The sequence below is a fragment of the Eublepharis macularius genome, chromosome 5, assembly GCF_028583425.1.
Source record: "Eublepharis macularius isolate TG4126 chromosome 5, MPM_Emac_v1.0, whole genome shotgun sequence".
NCBI lineage: Eukaryota > Metazoa > Chordata > Lepidosauria > Squamata > Eublepharidae > Eublepharis > Eublepharis macularius.
Window position 1 is genome coordinate 102,781,293 of NC_072794.1, and position 21,566 is coordinate 102,802,858.

General features: G+C 42.8%; 1 protein-coding gene across 3 annotated transcripts in view; it reads left to right on the forward strand.

Moving 5' to 3' along the window:
* The first annotated feature begins 2,059 nt into the window (after positions 1 to 2,059).
* The window catches only part of EPS8L3 (EPS8 like 3), a 64,765-nt gene continuing 45,258 nt past the window's right edge, over positions 2,060 to 21,566 (forward strand). For all 3 annotated transcript variants that reach the window (XM_054980168.1, XM_054980169.1, XM_054980167.1), the window contains exon 1: positions 2,060 to 2,100. The gene's annotated coding sequence lies outside the window, so the exon portion shown is untranslated. The remainder of the gene's footprint in view (positions 2,101 to 21,566) is intronic.

The following is a 21,566-nucleotide window of genomic DNA, read 5'->3' on the forward strand; positions in this document are numbered from 1 at the left end:
CCTGCCAGGCCCTAGTTTCTACGACAGTGAGTTCCACCAGGTTGGTGCCAGGACTGAAAAGGCCCTGGCTCTGGTCGAGGCCAGGTGGGCATCCTTGGGGCTAGGGACCACCAGCCGTTGTTTACCAGCTGACCGAAGCACCCTCTGGGGAACATATGGTGAGAGGCGGTCCCGCAGATATGCTGGTCCCAGTCTGCTAAGGGCTTTATAGGTTAAAACCAAAACCTTGAACCTAATCTTGAACTCCACTGGGAGCCACAAAAAAGTGTATTCTTAGAGCACTTAGAGCACTTGCTGTACTGGTTACTTTTTTAACCTCATTAAAATGGAATATATTGTATCTCTGAGGAGCAATGAGTTACCTACAAGGCATGGATAGTGTGGAAGTTCTCTCTCTCTCTCTCTCTCTCTGGCAGGGATAGTACTCGCAGCATGTCAAACTAGACATGCAGGTTTTTAAAGAGCTGGGTCAGGGTTCCCCAGACACAACTTGGGTTCCCCGCAGCTGCACAGAAGCTGTGGGGAATGGCTGTTATAAAATAAAGGAGAGTCCAAATGGCTTCAGAACACCATTGCAGGGGAAGGAAGAACTCCTGCCTCTCCAACCCCCAAGCCCATTTTGACCCCCTTGTCAAAACTGCATGGGGGAAGGGTATTTCCCTGTTTTTACTGCTCCATGTGCTCATACTATCTCATATGGATCAGCAAAAACAAAAACAACCCCCCCCCCACACACACACACACACCACTCACTATTTTGGAAAATAGCTCCAGGGGGAGGCAGGAGCTCTTCCTCCTTCCACAGTGGCGTTCTGAGTCCAATTGGGCTCTCCTTTATTTTTAACAGCCATTTCCCAGAGTTGCTGTGTGGCTACAGGGAACCCAAGTTTGGTCTGGGGAACCTTGACCCAACTCTCTAAAAACCGACATGTCTAGTTTGACCCTCAAGAATGTGGGAATAGCATATGGTCAGGCCCAAGGGCTATAGCTCCCTTAACTGTTTAGGCTGTTTTCAAATGTGGTGAGTGTCTTTGAGTCTCTCTTCTTCATAATGCATGCCATGTATGAATGTTCTTATTGCAGAAGAGATTATAGAAGTAGGGTTGCCAGGTCCCCCCAAGGGCAAACTGGGGGACAGGGGCAGCGGGCACTTAGCTGTATGTAAAATTGGCTCAAAACAGTGTTTGGGGCAGATTTTTAGAGAATCAGCTGCCAACATGATCCGTCACTTCTGTGTTACTCCAGAAATGGCCTCATTTTCCAGCACTGCGGGTGGGGGCACTCTTTGAGCACGTGCCTCTGGCCTGCCTCCCCCATTTTGCAGTGCTTTTCCCCTTTGCTGGGCAGGTGAGCAGTGGAAGGAGTGGCAGCTGGGAGTAGGGGGTCCCTCACCCCCAGTAAGGGACTAGCAGCCATATGTAGAGGAGATACACTGGAAAACTGAATTGATATTCATAGGTTCATCTTACAGACAAATTTAAACCCCATGTATGAAAAATTGTATGAATTGAAAATCAATTCACTCCTTAAGCTGGGCATGGGTATGTCCAGACTGGCAGCTTACAAAAGTGCCAGTCTGGCATCATAGAACAGAACCAGGAATTTAGGAACTCCCCCCTAAAGTAAGCATCTTAAAACTTGGATAGCCAAGAATCTCAGGAGCAACTTCCATTCTGTTGGAAATAGTAATGTCTGGTGTACAATAAGGGAGAAGAGAAGAAGACCCTTCCATACAGGGGCAGCAAGGATCCATTAGATAGGAATCTGAGGGCAGCACCTCTCTTCTCTGCTAAGTGTCATTTCCTTATCTTGTCTCCTATTGGGCTAAACAGGGCAATATCCTCCTTCTCTCTCCTCTCTGCAGACACACTCTCTCTACTATGTACTTAGATAGCCAGCAGCTATCTCTATCTCTCCTCTTTACTATCAGATATGTAGTTCCTAAATAAACTCTTTTTACTCCTTTAATCAGTACTGCGTAGCTACTGCTGCTCATTTACTACTCTGCCAGCACATTCAGCCATAGAGACGCTATGATCGTGTTGAATACACAAGATGGAATACAGGAGCTAGTGCATTCATTCCTGAAATAAGGGCCATGTGAGTATGCTCTAAAGAAGTGGGGGGGGGGGCACTAGCAGTCAGACTTCTGACAGTGCTTTAGTATGGGTCTCAAAATGAAGGCCAAAAAATTGCTCTGACTAGTTTTTAAGAATTCTTCAATGGATATATGTTTTTAAAAATACAAATTGATTGCCTTGTTCACAATATTCTGAGCTTTCAGAGCATGATGTGAACTATATCCTGGGCATTTATTTTACTTTTGGTTGTTGTGGGTCGACAATACATATTTTACTTTTCTAAGTTATAATCCAAATCAACTTGAATGTTAAGAGTTTGTTTGATTTCTATATTCTCTAATGTTCCATATCCAGGGGGAAAACCCTTTCCCATCCTGAGGTTTTGCTTTTTCCGGTTGCTGGGAAATATATTACTCATCTCATTAGGTCAAGAAACTTTGGGCATAATCCAGGCAAAGTTAAGCACTCTGTTTCTATTGGTTTCCACAGAAAAATCTCATTGGAAACTGAGATTTCAAAGTGTGTTGCTTTAGCTGGATCATGTCTTATTTTTTTACTTGATATGTAGATCATAGATAATACAAGCAGAGTGAAAATTTGTGATGCTCAACTCTTTTTTGTGCTCCAGCAAAGCCTGGCACATGTCACCATGATTTTGTAAAACAGCAGCATATTCAAAAGATTGCTCAGAGGTTGAGTGAACAAGGCATTATTGACTGTGAGTCAGTGCAAATTAATTCAGGTAGGCTTTACAGGCATATATAAGTGTGGTTATACAGATTTTTCTACGAGTGTTGATACTGGAGAAAAGGCAGTATTAGGAAATGGTTAGCCTCTCAATCCGTTGTATACAATGTCTGTGAATTTGTATTAGCGGGTTGTGTGTTGGATCCTACAACAAGACCCTTCCTCCCAAAATTTCTTATTGTGCCCCTCCTCTGGAATGCAGCAAGAAATTTCCCCTGCCCTGAGGAAAAGGGCAGAAATCTGCCCCTCAGTCCAAAGAACAGCTAAGCCATGGCATTCTGACCCCTCCTTCCAGGAGAGAGGAAACTTCTCATTATGTCCACGACTCAGCAAACAGTTCTTATAGAAGAGGCTTGAATACCACCTCTCAGCTGTTCTCTGGGCTGAGGGGACACTGTTCTGATTCCCCTTTCTGCAAAGGGAAATCTCTCCTACATTCCAGGGACTTGCAATTAGGGTTGCCCATCCTCCAGTGGGGATGGGGACCTCCTGCTCCTAGCCTCCACCCCCCACCACCACTCACCTGGCCAGCAAGGGGGGAGGAGGCATGAGCCCAGCGCAGCACGACAACATCTCTCCTAGGACTGACATCATTGCACAGGCCCTGGGAGAGCTCCCGGGTTTTGCTCTGGGATGATTCAGCCCATTTGGGGGCTCAGATCGGCTCAGGGTAAAGCCCTGGAGCACTCCCAGGGCGTGCATGATGATGTCACTCCCAGAAGTGATGCCATTGCACTGTGCTGGGAGTGTGTGCATGAGGAAGCACACACTCCCAGATAAGTGCCGGATTCCCCGCCTCTGCTGGGAGGGTAAGGGGACCTGGCAACCCCACTTGCAATTGAACCACAAGCTCCTGGGACACATCAGAAAAATGTCCCATGGGGAAAATGTCCCATGTGTATGGTCAGAATGTTGCTTCTCAGCCCAGGGAACAGCTGAGAAGTAGGATTCTCACACACACATACACACACGCAACAGTTACATGAATTAAGCCAGGTGACATCACAGGGTGGGCCACATAGCCCCTATCATGATCAGTTATGCCCCACCTAAATTTTGAGTTGTGCACCTGTGATTTAAACAATGCAGATATGGCTTTGATTTGATGGCATAAAAGGAAAATGGTTGAAATGTGTAAGAAGTTCTGGCCTAGTATAGCAAAGAGTAGGGGGTGCCAGTGCTTAGTACAGCAGAAAATAAATTGCAGGTTAGAGATTGAAGGGGTTTTGGAGGACACAGTGATAGGGGACTGCAGGAGTGGAGAATCAGGCTGTTGTAGTTCAGGCCCTTGATGTGTGTTTGCCTTTGGTCAAACAGCCCCTGAACTGAATCACTACAGGCAGCAGTCAAGGCTTTTAATTGCGGTATGAGGCATGCCAAAGAGTTCCACACCAATCATTTCTCAAAATGTTTACTAAACATCGCTGTGTGAGTTGTGGACAGACAGGCAAAGGGCCAGACCTTAGGAGCTGGTCTGCATTGGAGAAATGATGCTGCTGTCTATTGTGTCTGTGACTCAGGACCTTGAGCAACATTATTCACCCCCACCTGTAAAAGAGGATTTTAGATCACAGCATGTCCTTTACCCTAATTCCTGGTGAGCAGTGGCATGGGAAAGACGTTCTGCATATATTCAAAGGCGCTTGTCTCTTACTTATTGCCTTTCTAATGATGAGCCTGGGAAGGAAGGTGGCATGGTGTAGCCCAATCTTGTCAGATCTCAGAAGCTAAGCAGGGTTGGTACTTGGATGGGAAACCACCAAGGAAGATTCTGCAGAAGAAGGCAAATCACCTCTTCTTTTCTCTTGCCTTGAAAGCCTTTTGCTGGGGTCACCGTAAGTCAGTTGTGGCTTGATGGGGCATACATACCTAAAGATGAGCCTATCTATGAAACAGGTTCAGAAACAAGGCCCTGTCTCCTTTAAGACTTGTGTTAGTAATTTCCTCATGCTTATTCCCTTTAAGACCAGTGAATTGCCATATTCCAATTGCCAAAGATCTTCATATCTGAAAAACATAAAACAGCCATTTTAGTTTTTGCCAACAGATGACAGAGAGAGACTGAGAAAAAAGCACTTCAGCTTTTCTTATGAGCTGGAACTGCCAGGGTATGAACAGCTGTTCCTCTATCAACCACAGCAGTTAGATGAATAACTCCAATAAACAAACAGGTGATGAGATAGCAAGATAGAAAAGATCACTTTTGAAGGGCATGGCCAGTATCTACATTCAACATTATAGGATTTAGAACTGAACAGGAAAAATTCCTTTATTGAATTTGGAGCGGGGACAATAACCTAGGTATGGTCAGAGAGAGGTATAACAAAGAGAATTCCCATGCCATGGAACATCTCCAAATAAAAAAGAAGTCTTAGAGTGGGGTGGGAGGGAATGCTGGAGGCAGTCTTTTGTTACAAACCAAAATAATGGAGCATAGGGAGTAGATATAGGCCATTTCCACACGGCTTACCGCTGCTCGTAACAACCCGGAAGATCATGGAAAAAACGCTGAAGATCGCGCAAAAAACGCGGAAGATCGCATTTTCTCGCGTGAGATTTGCGCAATGTCACGTGACGTCACGCAAATCTCGCACGAGAAAATGTGATCTTCTGCAGTTTTTGCACGATCTTCCGGGTTGTTACAAGCAGCAGTAAGCTGTGTGGAAACGGCCACTATCTGCCCAGTCTTGAGTTATATAAGAAGAAAACTTATTAGATAAAACACTGATGAAACCAGAATCTTATTGTTAAAAGAGAAATGTTGAGGCAATAAGAGCCCTTGTATTAAGATAGTTTCAGCTGGTAACCATGTTGGTCTGCAATAGAAGAGCAAGATTTGAGTCCTTCTAAGGGAGCTTGACTCTTGGAAAGCTTATAACCTAGAAAATCTTATTGGTCTTTAAGGTGCTACTTGACGTGAATCTTGCTTTTGTACTAAGAAGCATCTTGATCCATTGCCTACGTGCCTTGAATAATAGTTTAAAAGCCTCTGTGCTCAACTAGATCTGCATTTTTCTGGGCTTATTATTATTCCCAGTAAGCAATGATAGAATCAAACAAAATGTTTTCTGGTCTTGCCCCCCTGTCTGTTGGCTCTCTCACCCTTGGTACTGCAAATGGCTTAAAGCCACATTTCATGGGTCTCATGTTGGAATGAGTAGCAGAAGTGATAGACCTAAGATGCAAGGAGAGGAAAGAAAAGGCCAAGAAAAATAGAGGCTTGATGGCAACTCTAATATTCCACAACCAATTTCACCTTGCAACTAACAGTGAGTTAGGAGATCTTTGCATCAAAGAGGATTGCCCCCTTAGGCATATCTGTGCAGTGTTTCAGTTTTCCATTTTGTATTGTGATTTTCCTGTGGCTTTTGGAGGATATTTAAAAAATATGTAAGTAGAATAGGGTATTCTATTCTCTGCTGTGCTCTAGAACTGCCACATGTTCCCCCAACCGAGGTCAAATATTATATTTATATTTTTCCACACACACACACCCCGCAATGGAAGGCAGGAATAAACCAGAAAAAATAGGTGTATGAGGAGAAAGGATCTGCACTCGCAACTAAACCTTGCTCCCATCCACACTTTGTTCCAGTGCTAGAAGCGTTTTTCTCTCAGCCTGCCTGAATTCTGGTACCAGAACCTGGCTGGAATCAACAGAATACAATAGAATAAAAGAAGGGGAGGCAGGCAGGGTTTCTCTCTCTTCATCCCCACACTCTGTTTCTGTTTAAAAATTGACTTCCCATCCCTCACTCTATTGTTTGAGGATCCTGGTGAAGAGCGGGAAAAAGTCTATCATTCCTCTCCATGCCTGCTTGAAAGTGAGAATTCTAATTAACTATTAAATGGGGATACTTTTCTCTCTGCTTGAAATGTGGCAGGGAAGATACTTTAGGTTAGGGGTACAGTTCTTGAGAATTTCATCCCAACTGGTCTGAAAAGAGAAAAAGGTTATAGTATGAATATGCTTCCCATTGAAATCAATGGAAATGAATACTGGGCATGATTATTAAACACATCCTGTTAATTCCAATAATAAAACAAATCCAAATAAAAACAAATTTGGTGTGCATCTCTAACATGGAGCCCAAACTTTTTTTTGAGCAACCGCACCCAAAGCAGAATGTTTCAGCTGGCCCACAGAACAAGAACACTGTAAGGGATTCTGTGAGTGAATCCCTCCAGCCCAAACTCCAGCCCAGTGATAGGATATTTCATGCAACATATCCATCAAATACCTTTCTGCCATTCTTTTACTGAAACACTTGGGATGAAAGTATTTCTTCACAATCTTTCTAGTCAGCTCCCAATGGGTTCTTTGCCAGTTGCATGCCAGTGGACAAGTGACTCAAGAGACTCCACTCTGCCATTTGGATCCCATTACTAGTATTATTGCTTGGTTGCAATCTGCACAGTTTGTAAGAGTATCACACAGCAATGCTTTTTTCCACATCATACCTTTCCTGTTTTTAGCAAGTACTTCATAACCTTTCCTACCACTTCCTGCTGTGTCAAAAGTTGGAACAAGACACAGGAAATAGTCCCAGTTGTGTAACCCACCATGGTTGTGGTCCTTAGCACTTAATTGAGTGTTCATTCAGCAGTTTATAGAGATGGGTCAGGAAAGGTTGGTACCTCCTGCCTCTAAGGTAGGGGAAACCCAAAGTTTGCCTCCTGCTTTCAGTCCCTTTCCAGAAAGAGTATAGAGGGATCCATCCAAGCTGTCCATGAATCATGCCCCACTGCATTTTAAACTTTGTCTCTCACATTCTGATTCAATGGCAACAGTCATATATTTGTGCAGCAGGGCTTTATTCTTCTCTCAGATATAAAAGAATTTCTGCATAGCTTGCAACACAGAAGGGATACTAACCCACAGAAAAGCAACTCTTTCCTCCAAACAAGCTGTCTCAAAATTATCATCAAATTTAATCAAGTATTTGTGAGTTTGGAATCTGGTGACTGTGAGTTAATTTATCCTGTATGCTTGGCCTAAGATGGCATGTGTGATGGACTGCACTCGAAAGCAGGTTTCCTAAATGCAGCTATCAGAGAGTGGGGAGGGAAAGAATTAACTCTTGATTGGAATGGAGAGCTTGTATGCAATTTGAACCCAGCTGAGGGGTGGAAAGGATTGTTCAGAGAAGAAGCTTGTGAGTGAGTCTGACAGGGAAGGTCAGATAGGTTCCCCTCTGGAGTTAGGGAAGAGGTATCTTTTGCTTTAACTGTAACATCACTGTCCTGAACGTGAAGCCTGCTTAACACAGACACCAAAGTGTGTTTTGGCAAGAGTGATTGGGTAGTAGGTTGAGACTCCTCTTCAAGCCAAAAGAAGAAGTGTAATATCTTCTTAAGAGAAGAAGATTAATTCCTGTCTAGTTTCTAAAGATGGTTTGGCTCTGAGGAGGACCCCGGTACTGTTGTAAATAGGGTCGCCAGGTCCCTCTATCCTCCTGCTGGGAGGGTTGGAGACCCGGCACTTATTTCATGCCTGTATCATGCAAATCTTCATGTGCATGCACACTCCGGAGCCAGCATGATGACATCACTTCCAGAAGTGACATCACCATGCTGGCTGCACAAGCACTCCTGCACTCTGCACGGGCCAATTCAATCCTTTTGGGACCTCAAATGAAGCTCAGGAACACTCCTACAGCCGGCGCGATGACGTCACTTCTGGAAGTAACGTCACTGCACCTGTTGGGAGCGTGCACATGGTGCACGTTCCTGAGGTGCCTGCCAGTGGAGGACAACCGCCAGGAGCTTGTGCCCTTCTGCCAATCACTGGGCGATCAGTGGATGAGGGGCAAAGCCCTGGGAGTTTGTTTGCAACTGGTGGGCACCTGGGAACCATAGTTGTGAAGGGAAAACAGTTTTAAACTAACTCCAGGAAACTGAAGAAACATGGGCCATTTTCACACGTCATACCAGCTCCAGTACGTCGCGCAAAGCTCCCACAAGGACAGCATCTTCCTGGTGTGATTTCCTGGTTCTTGTGCGAAATCACACCAGGAAGACACTGTCCTTGTGGGAGCTTCGCGAGACGTACCAGAGCCAGTAAGACGTGTGAAAACAGCCATGGTTGCTGTAACTAAAGTATTAAGTAAAACACCTCTCACTGCTAAGAACCAAGAATATAAGAAACTAAGCTTCAAAGAAATTATTTTGCCTGTTACTCAAAGTGTATTCTGTACTGCCAACAAAATTTTACCTCAGCACTTTCATTCCCTGACTACTCTTATTCAATCTCTGCCTGTTAAATAAAATTGTTGTTTCTTTTTGAATGTTATACAGTCTCCAGTGCCATTTCCAACAAAAAGAGGGCTCCTGCTTCTCTGAGCAGAACCACAAGTGACAAAAGGCACAGATTGGACACTTGTCTGCTTCCCTCAAGTTTTGATGGGAAATGTAGGCAGCTTGGTGGAATGTTGGACAAGTGACAGTTGAAAAGTCCATGGGACAGCAGTCAGAGAGCGAAGCTGCGAGACCAGGATGCCTACATTTCCCATCAAAACTTGAGGGAAGCTGACAAGTGTCCAATCTGTGCCTTTTGTCACTTGTGGTTCTGCTCTCTGTATCAAGTTCTTGGGCTGAGCTAAAAAGCCACAATTATATTTGATTGTCAGGGTGGGACAGACAGACTTTCAAACCACAAAGATTAACACTCTACTTGGGGCTGCTCAGCCAAAACAGGCAAACTGAATTTTGGTAGGAAATTGTGCCTCATAGTGGGGGAGGGGGTCCATCAAGGAAATTGGAGACCACAACAAAAGGAACTGTAATGTTTCTTAATTACTGTAAATAATACCTCAGCAAGTCTTAATTGTTAGGGAATGATCCTCTAACAGAAAAAGGCTTTGGAACTGGGTCAATTTCCATCCAGTGGGGTGCAGAGTAGATAAGCAGAACAGGCAGAGGGAATGGGCTCTGTTGACAGTGAGGAACTTGGGCTGATGGGAAGGCACCTACCTAAACACCATGATGCTTGTTTACTCCAGCTGGCTGCTGCCATTATAGCACCTGCTATAAAGGCAGCAGTCTGGCTGGCAGATCATGTAGAGCACAGCTTGGGATTTGCTGTAGAGAGGGAGGCAGTGGTAGGCAGAGTATGTATCTGTGTAGACCTCTCTCAGACGCTCAGAGCATGTGAGGAATGTTTTCAGTTCCATTTTGCATGCAACAAGATTAACAGAAAAACATTAGTCAATTGGAATCCCCCCCGCAAAAAAAACCACCAGGAAATTAATTAAAATGTTACTTGCAATGTTGCCAGTGCTATTGAGGAAACAATTCAGTACCATTGTAGTACCTAGGTAGACCAAAAATTCTAGGTCATGTTCTTCTATTTAGCTTCTATTTCTCAGAACAGTGGGAGGCCATATTGGGGTCATCAACCTCCAGGTGAGGCATGGAGATCTCCCAGAATTACAACTCATCTCCAGACTACAGAGGTCAGTTCCCTTGGAGAAAACAACTGCTTTGGTGAACGCTGCTGAGGTCTCTCCCCTTCCCAAACCCAACCTTTAAGCTCAACCCCCCAAATCTCCAGTAATTTCTCACCCAGAGTTGGCAACCCAAGCCACATATTGGCATGAATTGGCCAACAGAATAATAGAGCTTCCTCTTGGCATCCAGACCTGCACATAAAATCTCAGGGACAATTTGATGTCTGGCTGGTAATTTTCCCTGTGAAAAATTGGGAGGGATCTAAGAAGCTGTACTTTGTTAGAGAGATAGATGGAAGAATTTTGGGGGAAAGTCTTTTGAGGAGACTTTCAGAAAAGGTTTTAGCTCTGGATTAGTTCCTATTGTTTCACTGTCTTTATCTGTAGATTCAATTGCTCAAGAAACAACTAGCCTTGAACTCTCTGATTATATATCCTGTTTCTTATTCTGTTAAGTCTGTTGCAGTAAATGAGGGGAAAATAGGAATAAAATTGTACCTCTGTTCAGCACAGTAAAACCTTATGTAAAGTGTTTTATTCAGTTTGAGCCACTGTAATCAAGGAAAGAGGCAGATAAATTAGGAATGCTTGAGAGCAGAGTTTTTAAAAACTGTATCCTTAGGAAATCTAGAAATATCCTTCAAAGCTTATTAAAAATTCCTCAGCAAGAACATCAGTAATAACAAACAAGCTTCTTTGAAAAACAGTTTACAATCTATTACTAATATTTTCATTTGTACTCATACACTCACAGGGAGAGAGTAGTTGTACTGGGGTTTGTGGGCCGTTTAAAGGGCCCTGCCGCCTGCCAGCTGATAGTTTAAAGGGACCTGCCACTTGGAAGCTGCAGGAAAAGTTTAAATGGCCATTTCCTCCAGCCAAATGAACTTGAACCAGTAACCAGTTCGTGGAAGTTCGTAGAAAGGAGCTTCCACGATCCGTGGTTCGCGAACCACGAACTGGCCTGGTTCATGCGCTTTTTGGGGTCGTAATTGGATTCGTGCCCACCTCTAGTTCTGTGCCAGAGACACAAGAGTTCCTCATCAGACCAATTAATACGGAAAGGGTCCCTTGAAAGGAAAACTGAAAATTACTTATGCAGAGTTGTTACAAGAATGATCATTATCAGGGGTCATTTCGTAGAAAAAGAGCTGGAGGAACTCATTAGCATAACTCATTAGCATATGCCACACCTCTTGCCTTTGCCGGAAGTGTGTCATTAGCAGAACTGATTTGCATATGCCACACCCCCTGGTGTCACCTATCCCGGCTGTTTTGGACTCAATCCTGGCCATTCAGGGCCAAAACTGGGCCCAAAATGGCCAAAAGGGGCTGAAAAGGGCTGAAAAGGGGCCCAAAATGGTCAGGATAGGCCGCTGATGAGCGGGAGAGTGATCCACCACCTGTCAGAGGCCCGATCCAGGCCGTTTTGGCCCCAATCCAGGCCAAAACGGGCCCAAAATGGCCAAGAGTCAGGTGGGCAGGGCCACCTGACATGTGACCTCTTTGGGGAACTGCTGGAACTGCGTTCCTGTGCGTTCCCCCTCGAAATGAGCCCTGATCGTTATACATAGTATGACAAAAGACTAGAGGAGATTAATATATTTCATTAGGGTATATTTGAAAAGGATGTCAGGAAATAGAAAGAGAATGTTTGTTTTTCATATCTGCTAACAACAGAAAGAGAAGCTATGGGTATACTTTAAATGACAGGACAGTGCATTTAGTTAAATATACATGAGAGTAAAGATCTTGATTATTGGATTAAACTACCTTGTAGTTGGGATAGTGAGAAATCTCCTTTGGTGGAGGTTTTCAAGACCAGGCTGAGCAGGATGTCTTCACCAATATTTAAATATGGTATTTAAATATATCAGAAAATGTGACCACTTCATGATCACTATTTAGAGACCATCTGTGACCGAGTGACATACTTACTGGATCACAGGAATGCTGTCAATGTGGTTTATCTGGATTTCAGTAAAGCTTTTGACAAGGTTCCTCATGATGTTCTGATGGGAAAATTGGAGGACTGTGGACTGGACTGTAGGATGGTTAGATGGTCAGGGAATTTGTTGGATAACTGCATCCAAGAGTAGTCGTCAATGGCATCACGTCTGATTGGAGGGAGGTGTCCAGTGGATTGCCACAAGGCTCAGTCCTAGACCCAGTGCTTTTCAACGTTTTTATAAATGATCTGGACAAGGGTGTGAAGGGATTCTTCATTAAATTTGCAAATGACACCAAACTAGGAGAAGTAGAAAACACCCTTTAAGATAGAGAGAGAATTTGAGATCTGAACACACTGGGAAAGTACCCAGATTTGAATAATTTAACAAGGATAAATGCCAGGTTCTCCATCTGGGTAACAAAAATGCAAAGCATTCAAACTGAATGAGAGATATACTTCTGGGTAGTAGTGTATGTGAACAAGAACTTGGGGTACGAGTGGATGGGAAGCCAAATATGAGCAGTCAGTGAGATGCAGCAGCAAAAAAAGACAAATGCAATCTTGGGGGTATATCAACAAAAGCATAACATCCAAATCACAGGATGTCATTGTTCCACTATATACTGTATTGGAGTATTGTGTGCAGTTCTGGAGGCCTCACTTCAAAAAGGATGTTGACTGATTGGAACAGATGCTGAAGAGAGCAACCAAGATACTCATGGGCCTGGAGACGTACGAGGAAAGACTGAAGGACTTGGGAATGTTCAGTTTGGAGAAGAGGAGGTTGAGGGGAGACATGATTGCTCTCTTTAATTAACAAGACAGACACTTAATAAAGTATTATCTAGTCTATACAGATTTCATAGAACAAAAGGCGGTTCATTAGTATCCCCCACCTTGGAAATATTTAAATCTAAATTACTCCCCCAAATGTTATATGGTGCACCAATCTGGGGATTTGGAAATCTATATCCATTGGAAGTAATACAAAATAAATTTGCACATATGATTTTGGGAGTCCCAAATTCCACATCATCAGTTATGGTCAGATCAGAGCTCGCCTTGCCACCAGTAACAACAACAGTGTATAAACTTGTTATATACTTTTGGTTGAAGATTTTTTTTCTCCCAAGCATCACTTTTGGTAACAATGGCATATGAAGAGATGAAAGATACATCATGGAAATCCCAGGTACTGTCCCTATTGGCTAAATTAGGATTATCCGAAGAATATTTAAGGAGTTACGACTATATAGCTGCTAGATCTCTAATTAAATAAAGACTATCGGACATAAGTGCACAGCATGATTAGGGGTTGCTAGGTATTATGAGTTCAACAACTCTATATAAACATCTTATATCCCATCCTATAACCTGGCCATCTTATTTTGATGACCTAACAGTCACAGAATATAGAACGTCGTTTACTAGGGCCCGGATGAATATACTTCATTTGGCAGTACTGAAAGGCTGTTATAACAAGACCCCACTTGCTGATTGTGTGTGCTCCTGCAATCATAAATCCATTGAAGATATGGCCCATGTTATGTTCCAATACCCGAGATTTGCAACTATTCGGGAGAAATATCTTAGAAATATTCTGCAACAAGTGCCAGGGAGGTCAGAGCAAGATAAATTGGTGGTGTTGCTGGCAGATAAGGATAAATGGATTACAATGCAAGTGGCAAAGTTTGTAACATCGGTAAACAAAATACAGTCAAGACTATGGAAGTAAGTTTTATTTTACTTGAAGGTATTAATAAGTTCCCTTTAGTGGTATTAAATACATTACATGATCTTATGGATTTTATGGATTTAAAGGTCTTGATGGAGTTTTGTCATTTTTGGTTTAAATTTATGATGTAGTAATTTGTATTAATAATTTTGTAATTTCCTTGTTATTTGCTATGGCTGTGCTGAAGCTCTCTTTAAGTATTTAAAAGGCTGTGACTTAGGGGAGGGGAGGGGAGGGAACTGTTCCTGTTGGCAACAGAGGATAGGACATGCAAAAATGGGTTTAAACTACAGGAGGGAAGGTACCCGCTGGACATTAAGAAAAATTTCTTGCCATTAAGAGTAGTTCGGAAAGGAAACAATGGGCAGCCCCAGAACCAAACTGAGAAAAACCAACAAACCGGGGATACACAAATCTAGAAATTAATTATATATTCTTCCAAAGTGCAAGGTGCAAAAGTGCTGAGTAAATTTAACATGCATCATAAATACAATTACAAAATACAAAGTCCATCCGTTAGAACATCAAATCATCACAATTCCAAAATCACAAAGTCCATCCGTTTATAACATGAATCTTCACCGTCCGGAATTCATTTGAAACTTTAAAGTGCAAATGCTGGATACAATGAAAGAAGCCGGTGGGTGGGGAGACTGTGCAAGGTGTTGTTCATTCACGGTCCAGAAACAGAATAAATATTTGAAAAAACGCCGACGGGAGTTTGCAGGCAAATTGTTATTAACCCGTTTCGTGAGTAAAAAAGACTCACTTCATCCTGGGCATAAAGATAATCAGACCGGAAGCACTCCTCTCACGCCATCACTCCTACACTGGTGGGTTGAGTAGGAGTGATGGCGTGAGAGGAGTGCTTCCGGTCTGATTATCTTTATGCCCAGGATGAAGTGAGTCTTTTTAACTCACGAAACGGGTTAATAACAATTTGCCTGCAAACTCCCGTCGGCGTTTTTTCAAATATTTATTCTGTTTCTGGACCGTGAATGAACAACACCTTGCACAGTCTCCCCACCCACCGGCTTCTTTCATTGTATCCAGCATTTGCACTTTAAAGTTTCAAATGAATTCCGGACGGTGAAGATTCATGTTATAAACGGATGGACTTTGTGATTTTGGAATTGTGATGATTTGATGTTCTAACGGATGGACTTTGTATTTTGTAATTGTATTTATGATGCATGTTAAATTTACTCAGCACTTTTGCACCTTGCACTTTGGAAGAATATATAATTAATTTCTAGATTTGTGTATCCCCGGTTTGTTGGTTTTTTTCTTTTATTAAGAGTAGTTCAACAGTGAAATTTGCTGCCTAGGGATGTGGTGGGTTCCTCCTCACTGGCTGTCTTCAAGGAGCAGCTAGATGAATACTTCACAGAGATGCTTTAGGCTGTTCCTGCATTGGACAGGGGATTGGATTAGATAGTCTGTAAGGCCTCTTCCAATTTCATGATTATATGAATGTATTTTAATGCAATACATATGACTATTACTTGCTAGTAGATAAGGTTGTCAACCTCCAGGTGGGGCCTGGAGATCTTCTGGAACTGCAAATGATCTCTAAGCTATCGAGATCAGTTCCTCTGAAGAAAATGGCCGTTTGGTGGGTGAACTCTGTGGTATTATATCCATTGAGGTCTCTCCCCTCTCCAGGCTCTACTGCCAAATCTCCAGAACAGTGGCGTAGCGTAACCCATGGACCATTAGCACTCCCTGAGTCCCTTCCACCAATCCAGTATTGAGCCCCTTACCCCCCCCCAAGCACATGTATTGTATTTTAAGAAAATAGTGATGTAATTAAAGTAAAATGAATTTAATGCTAGTATACTCAAATCCAAACCTGTAAATTAAAAAAAAAATGTGTTCATTGAAACACATCGCTTTTGCATGGCCTATATTGTGGCTTCTTTGGGGGACCATGGGGCCAAGAGTAATGGAAGTCACAGCATAATGGCTTCCAGGGGGACCATGGGGCCAATCACAAAATAGCTGCCATGAGTGTGTTTCCTGTGCAACACCAATATACACAACAGGAAGTAAGAGTGTTTCCTCTTACTACTTCATTTCTCCCTTTTTTTCTTCTACTTAGGGTCAAACTAGATGTGCAGGTTTTTAAAGAGTTGGGTCCAGATTCCCCAGACCCAACTTGGATTTCCCACAGCCACACAGCAGCTGTGAAGAATGGCTGTTAAAAAATAGAGCCCAAACGGCCTCAGAATGCCATTGAGGGGGGAGGGAGGGCTCCTGTCTCACCCCTCAAACTGTTTTTGCTGCTTTAGATGGAGTATTCTAGGTACATGGAGCAGTAAAAACAGGGAAATACCCCCCAATGCTATTTTGACATGGGGAAATGGCTTTGGGGGGAGATGCAGGAGTTCTTCCTTCCCTGCGGTGGCATTCTGAGACCATTTGAGCTCGCTTTTATTTTTTTAACAACCATTCCTCACATTCCTGTGTGGAACCCTGACCCAGCTCTTTAAAAACCTGAATGTCTAGCTTGATCCTTAGTCGGGGGTGGGCCAAAAAGACCCTTGCATTGCAATCCTCTACATTGTGTGTGTGCCTGGCTGCTGGGAACTAGGTAGTTTATGGTGCAATCCTAAGCAGAGTTTACTCCAGTCTAAGTAACTCAGCTTAGTATTGCACTACTATGAGTTGATTGAAGTATTTTAGGAGTGCAGAATATCTGACTCTTTGGGGATATGATTATGGATAGCAGATCTGCTGCCCTATAAGAGAACCTCTACCTTCATCTGTATTTAAGTTATACATTTGTAAATAAATGCTATAGAAATCTCCAGTGCCTTCCCCTTCAACCAACCAGGTAGGTACTGTCCCTGAACTCTCTACCTGGGAAGTAGTGAATGCATAACCATATGATTCTGCCCCCAACTAGCACATTGCTCTTTCACTTGCCTCATGTGGCTGAGCTAAAGCCATCCATTGGACATACCTTCAAATGGCTAACAGACATTATAAATTCCCGTCCCTTGGTCACACCTTTAAAAACATTTTTACACTATTATTCATTATTCACCCTGATTCAGAGGAAGGCAGTTACATCCAAGTCATGCTTAAATCAGCAGAACATAAATTGTTTGTAGCTGCCTAGAGTGTCGTTGAATGGCAACAGGAGTAATTTATGACTAACTTTCTCTGACTCAGGTCCAATTACTGTAATTTTTATTTGAATGATGAATATAGTGGCATTTACTATTATTTTGAGGATGAGATCAACTTTACCATCTGAGCACACAAGATCTGAAATAGACCACTCCAGTGATGGAGCTTGTATATCACAGCTCCTTTTTCTTGCATATAAGCAGAGCAACCCCTTTCCAGTCCCATGCAAATACTCACCCGCATAACATGGCTTCTCCCAATTCCTTGCCCCTGGATGGGCAAGCATTAATAGATAGAAAGGGGGAATAGCCCTCAGTTTCTCTGATTTTTTTTGCCATATTTGTCAAATAAACCTTCTTTAAGTAATTTAATACAGAGCTGGAAGTGGATTACACAGTTCTACATCCAATTCTGCTTCCCTGCTAACCCTGAGGGGGAGGCTAGGACCAAATGATGGTGGACATTCAGTTCATGCTAATGGGATATAGAATGAGAAGTGCCTGTGTCTGGCATTAACTAGTGGAAAATGAATTTATAAGACATTAATCAAGGAAATGGCTCCCCAAATTGATCAGAAGGCACCAGCTTGCTATGAATAGTGCAGAGGAGTCATCATCCCCAGAATCTTTTAACTAGAGATTAAACATCCTGCCTGAACATGGTCACAATGCAGCAGCTCTGGCACCTCCCACCCGGTTCATCCTTCCAAAGGAAGTTCCCATGCCATGTCATGTAGCATTGCCAGACCAAAGAAAACGTGTCAAGTGCCTGAGAATGAGATCTCCTTATTTCAGTATAGGCACTACTTTTATCTGGCAGATCTCTGGCGCTTCAAACAGCTTCATGGCAGGCAGAAAAATTCAGCAGATACAGCTTTTCCTGTTATGGAGATGCAGTGATGAGAAAAGTGTTCTCAGCTGAATTTCTGCCTGTCAGGAAAAAATGGCAGGATCAAAAAGCAGGATTAGTTCCAAGAATACATGTGTTGTCATGTCCATATAGTACTGCAGTGTTTGTTAGAACATCAGAACTGCCCCAGTGGTCCATCATCGCATTCTGTTTCTAACAGCAACTGGCCAAGTGTCTCTGGGAAGCTCATATACAAGGCATAGAAACAACAGCCCTGCACCATTGTTTGTTCCCAGCACGGGTATGCTACTTGTGTTTGTGGATGTTCCATTTAGTTTTCTTAGCTAATGACTGTTGGGAAACCTATTTTTCATGGATATCTTTTATTAAAGCAGTTTAAGCTAGAAATCGTTGCCCATTCTTGTAACAGTCAATACCATAAGTATTATGTTGCTTCATAAGTTCCATAAGTTAACTTATTGTGCATTGTATGTTAAGATTTATTCATTTACTTCATTTACACCCCCTTCCTCCCCAGTGGGGACTTAAAGTGGCTTACATTGTTTTCTTTTGCTCCAATTTATCCTCAGAACAACCCTGTGAGGTGGGTTGGGCTGAGAGTGTTTTTCATGTGTTTTATACCGAGGTTTTAAAATGTAAGCTGCCTTGAGCAGGATGCTGGAGAGGCAACATAGATATTCTGAATAAATAACTGACGGAGGGATTCAAACCTGGTTCTTCCAGATCCTAGTAGGACACTCTAACCGCTACACTACACTGGCTTCCTGATGAATTATATTAATCAGATGCTAGATCCCTGTTGCTTCCTGAGCACAATTAAAACCTGCCATCTTTACTCAGTGGGAAGGGGTCACCTTCTCCAAGCACTTATTGCTATAGCACCATGGTAGAACAATCACCAAATAATTAGATCCCTGCTGATGAAACAGTTAAGGAATGCTAATGTTCTTTTGTCATAAGCCCTGGCTCCAATACATTTAGGCTAAACCATTCACATTGATTAGATAGTAATCTGACACAACACGCCATTCAGTCTACTAAGATGCCACTCAGTTTTGGAATTCTCCTCCTCTGGAGACTTTCCCAAACATATACACCTTCTGGAAGCATTATAAGAACTTTTTATTCAGAGTGGGTTTGAGTGGCCAGGTGTACAGAAGGATAAGCTAAAATAATTAGTACAGGCATACCTGCCTGAATAACTTCGGGTGCAGTGAGCTATAGCCTCAATATTTTTAAAAGACTGTTTAAAAACCTGTCTATGGACAGGCCTAAATTCAACACTTGACAGTGGGGTTTACTGTCCTCCAGGTGACAGCTGAAGTTCTCCCAGAATTTCAACTGATCTCGTCCAGACAACAGAAAGCTTTTCCCTTAGTGAAACAGCATATTCAAAGGACAGAGTCTATGATATACGATAGAGTCTAGAAGAAAAGAAGATCTTCCCCGGGTACTCCCCTCAAATCCCCAGGAATTTCCAAAGCCAGAGCTGGCAACACTAATTGACAGCCTCTCCTCTCCCCCACCGCATTTCAGCAACAATGTTGGGGACAGCCAATTGGGAGCTTAATCTAGACAAAGTGTTGCTCGTTGGTTGGCAGTTCTGCTAATCTAGGGTATAGGATTCGCCTTGTTTTAAATGGGGTTACTCTTCTCTGGAGACTCTGGACAGGAGTTTTAACTTATGGAACCAGACTTGCTGCTGACTGATTAGGTGGCAAGAGTGGCCAGGACTGGCTTTCACCAAGGCCACGCGAGGGCTCCCAAATATGTCCTCACTGCCACAGCAGTAAGTAATGTGGAAGTGGGCAGGCATGGTATCCATAACCTTGTCTCCACTGTGTGCTTTGCCACCCCACCCCTTTCTCTCTTTGTGTCTATGCAGAATCCAGCTCATTGGGGAAACATATGGGAGCCACATAGATGGCACAACATCATGTGAAAGTTTCCAAATAAAACTGGGGCTTCAGGAAAAACAACCATGTTGAAGCAGCCCAACTCTGGCTTGTATGCTAACTGCATTCCTTCCCTGAAAAGTCTGATTTGCATACACTTTTTTTTTTAAAGTCTTAAAGAGTTTGAAGCCAGAATACCTGAAAGACTACTTTCTCTAGTACGAACCTACTGAGATCATCAACATGACACAGGCCTTTTCTGAAGGAGACTGTGACAACTGAACGCCCTCTCCTGGAAAGCTCATTTGGTACCTTCTCGGGAAGCTTTTAGGACAAACATATTTATTTCATTAAATTTTCTCCGTGCTTTAAATCTGGCCTGTTGGTACTTTGAGTTTTAATGTTAATCTGCTGGTTTTCATTCTGGCTTTGTATTCTTAATTTTTGTGGTATTTTGTATTGCTGTGTATTGCAAGCCACCTTAGGGGAACATTTCTGCAGGAAATGAGATTAGAAGTGATTAACACCCCCTTTGTCATTTTTTCTATACTAACAAGCACCAAAACCTTTCCTTATAGCAAAGTTGTGCCAACCCATTGACGTTTCTAATTTTCCTTTTATATGCTTTCTCCAGATGATTGATAGCTGTTTTAAGATTGGGCAAAGAGAACTGTACACAACATTATGTATACATTAGGTATTATGAACCTGGCAGTTTCATTTTCTATCACTTTCCTAATAATTGTTTATAAGAAATTTGGGGGTTTTAAATGGTGTTGCGCAATGATACAGTGGTGACAGCTATTCACCTCTATTATCTTCCCCTTCCAGCCAAGAATATTTCTTAACAAGAATGTGAAGTCTGTGTAAGCACGCAACACCTAAAGAATAGCTGCACTTTGGCAGCAACGAGCAGACTTCAGTGCCTCTTTCGTGAGCCAGTTTGGAGAGCAGAGCCCTCTGCTGGATGTATATTAAGTAGGCACTGGATTGGTCTCTTGTTTTATTGAGCAAAAATTAAGCTTTTCCAAAGTGCTGTTAAAATGGTGTTCCTCCTTTCCTACTTATTCTCAATAATCCTGCATTGACAAGCAGTACACTGAATCTATGCCAAAAGAGCAATACCCTTTATAAGTTTAGAAGGAATCCCTCAGTGCTTATCCCCCCCGCCACACACACATTAAAGATAACATAAAGTTCCCTCTGCCAAGAGGTAGTATAACATAAAACATTCCCACTGAAGTCTGTGGATAGCCCCCAGATGACTGCCTTCCACTCACTCCCTTCTTACTTTGGTTTGTGGCAGTGGCGTAAGGGTTAGGGCACAAGTCCTAATTTCTGATCCTGTTCTCTCACCCTTTCGATCCAGATTTAATTGATTTTCTTCTGGCAATAATCTCACCATCTCAAACCCACGTCTCCTATTTCTCCTTGCCCCACACTTTCTCCCTCTCATGGTGCTATTTTCTGTGAACTTGTTGCAACAGATTTTGTTCTTCTTGCCCATGAAGCCACTGCCTGCAGTAACCAGTACTAATGCATGATGTACCATATTCTGAACAAAATCAAAAAGAGTCCAGTAGCACCTTTAAGACTAACCAATTTTATTGTAGCATACAATAAATCTCGAAATCGTGAGAATCTCGAAAGCTTATGCTACAATAAAATTGGTTAGTCTTAAAGGACTGGACTCTTTTTGATTTT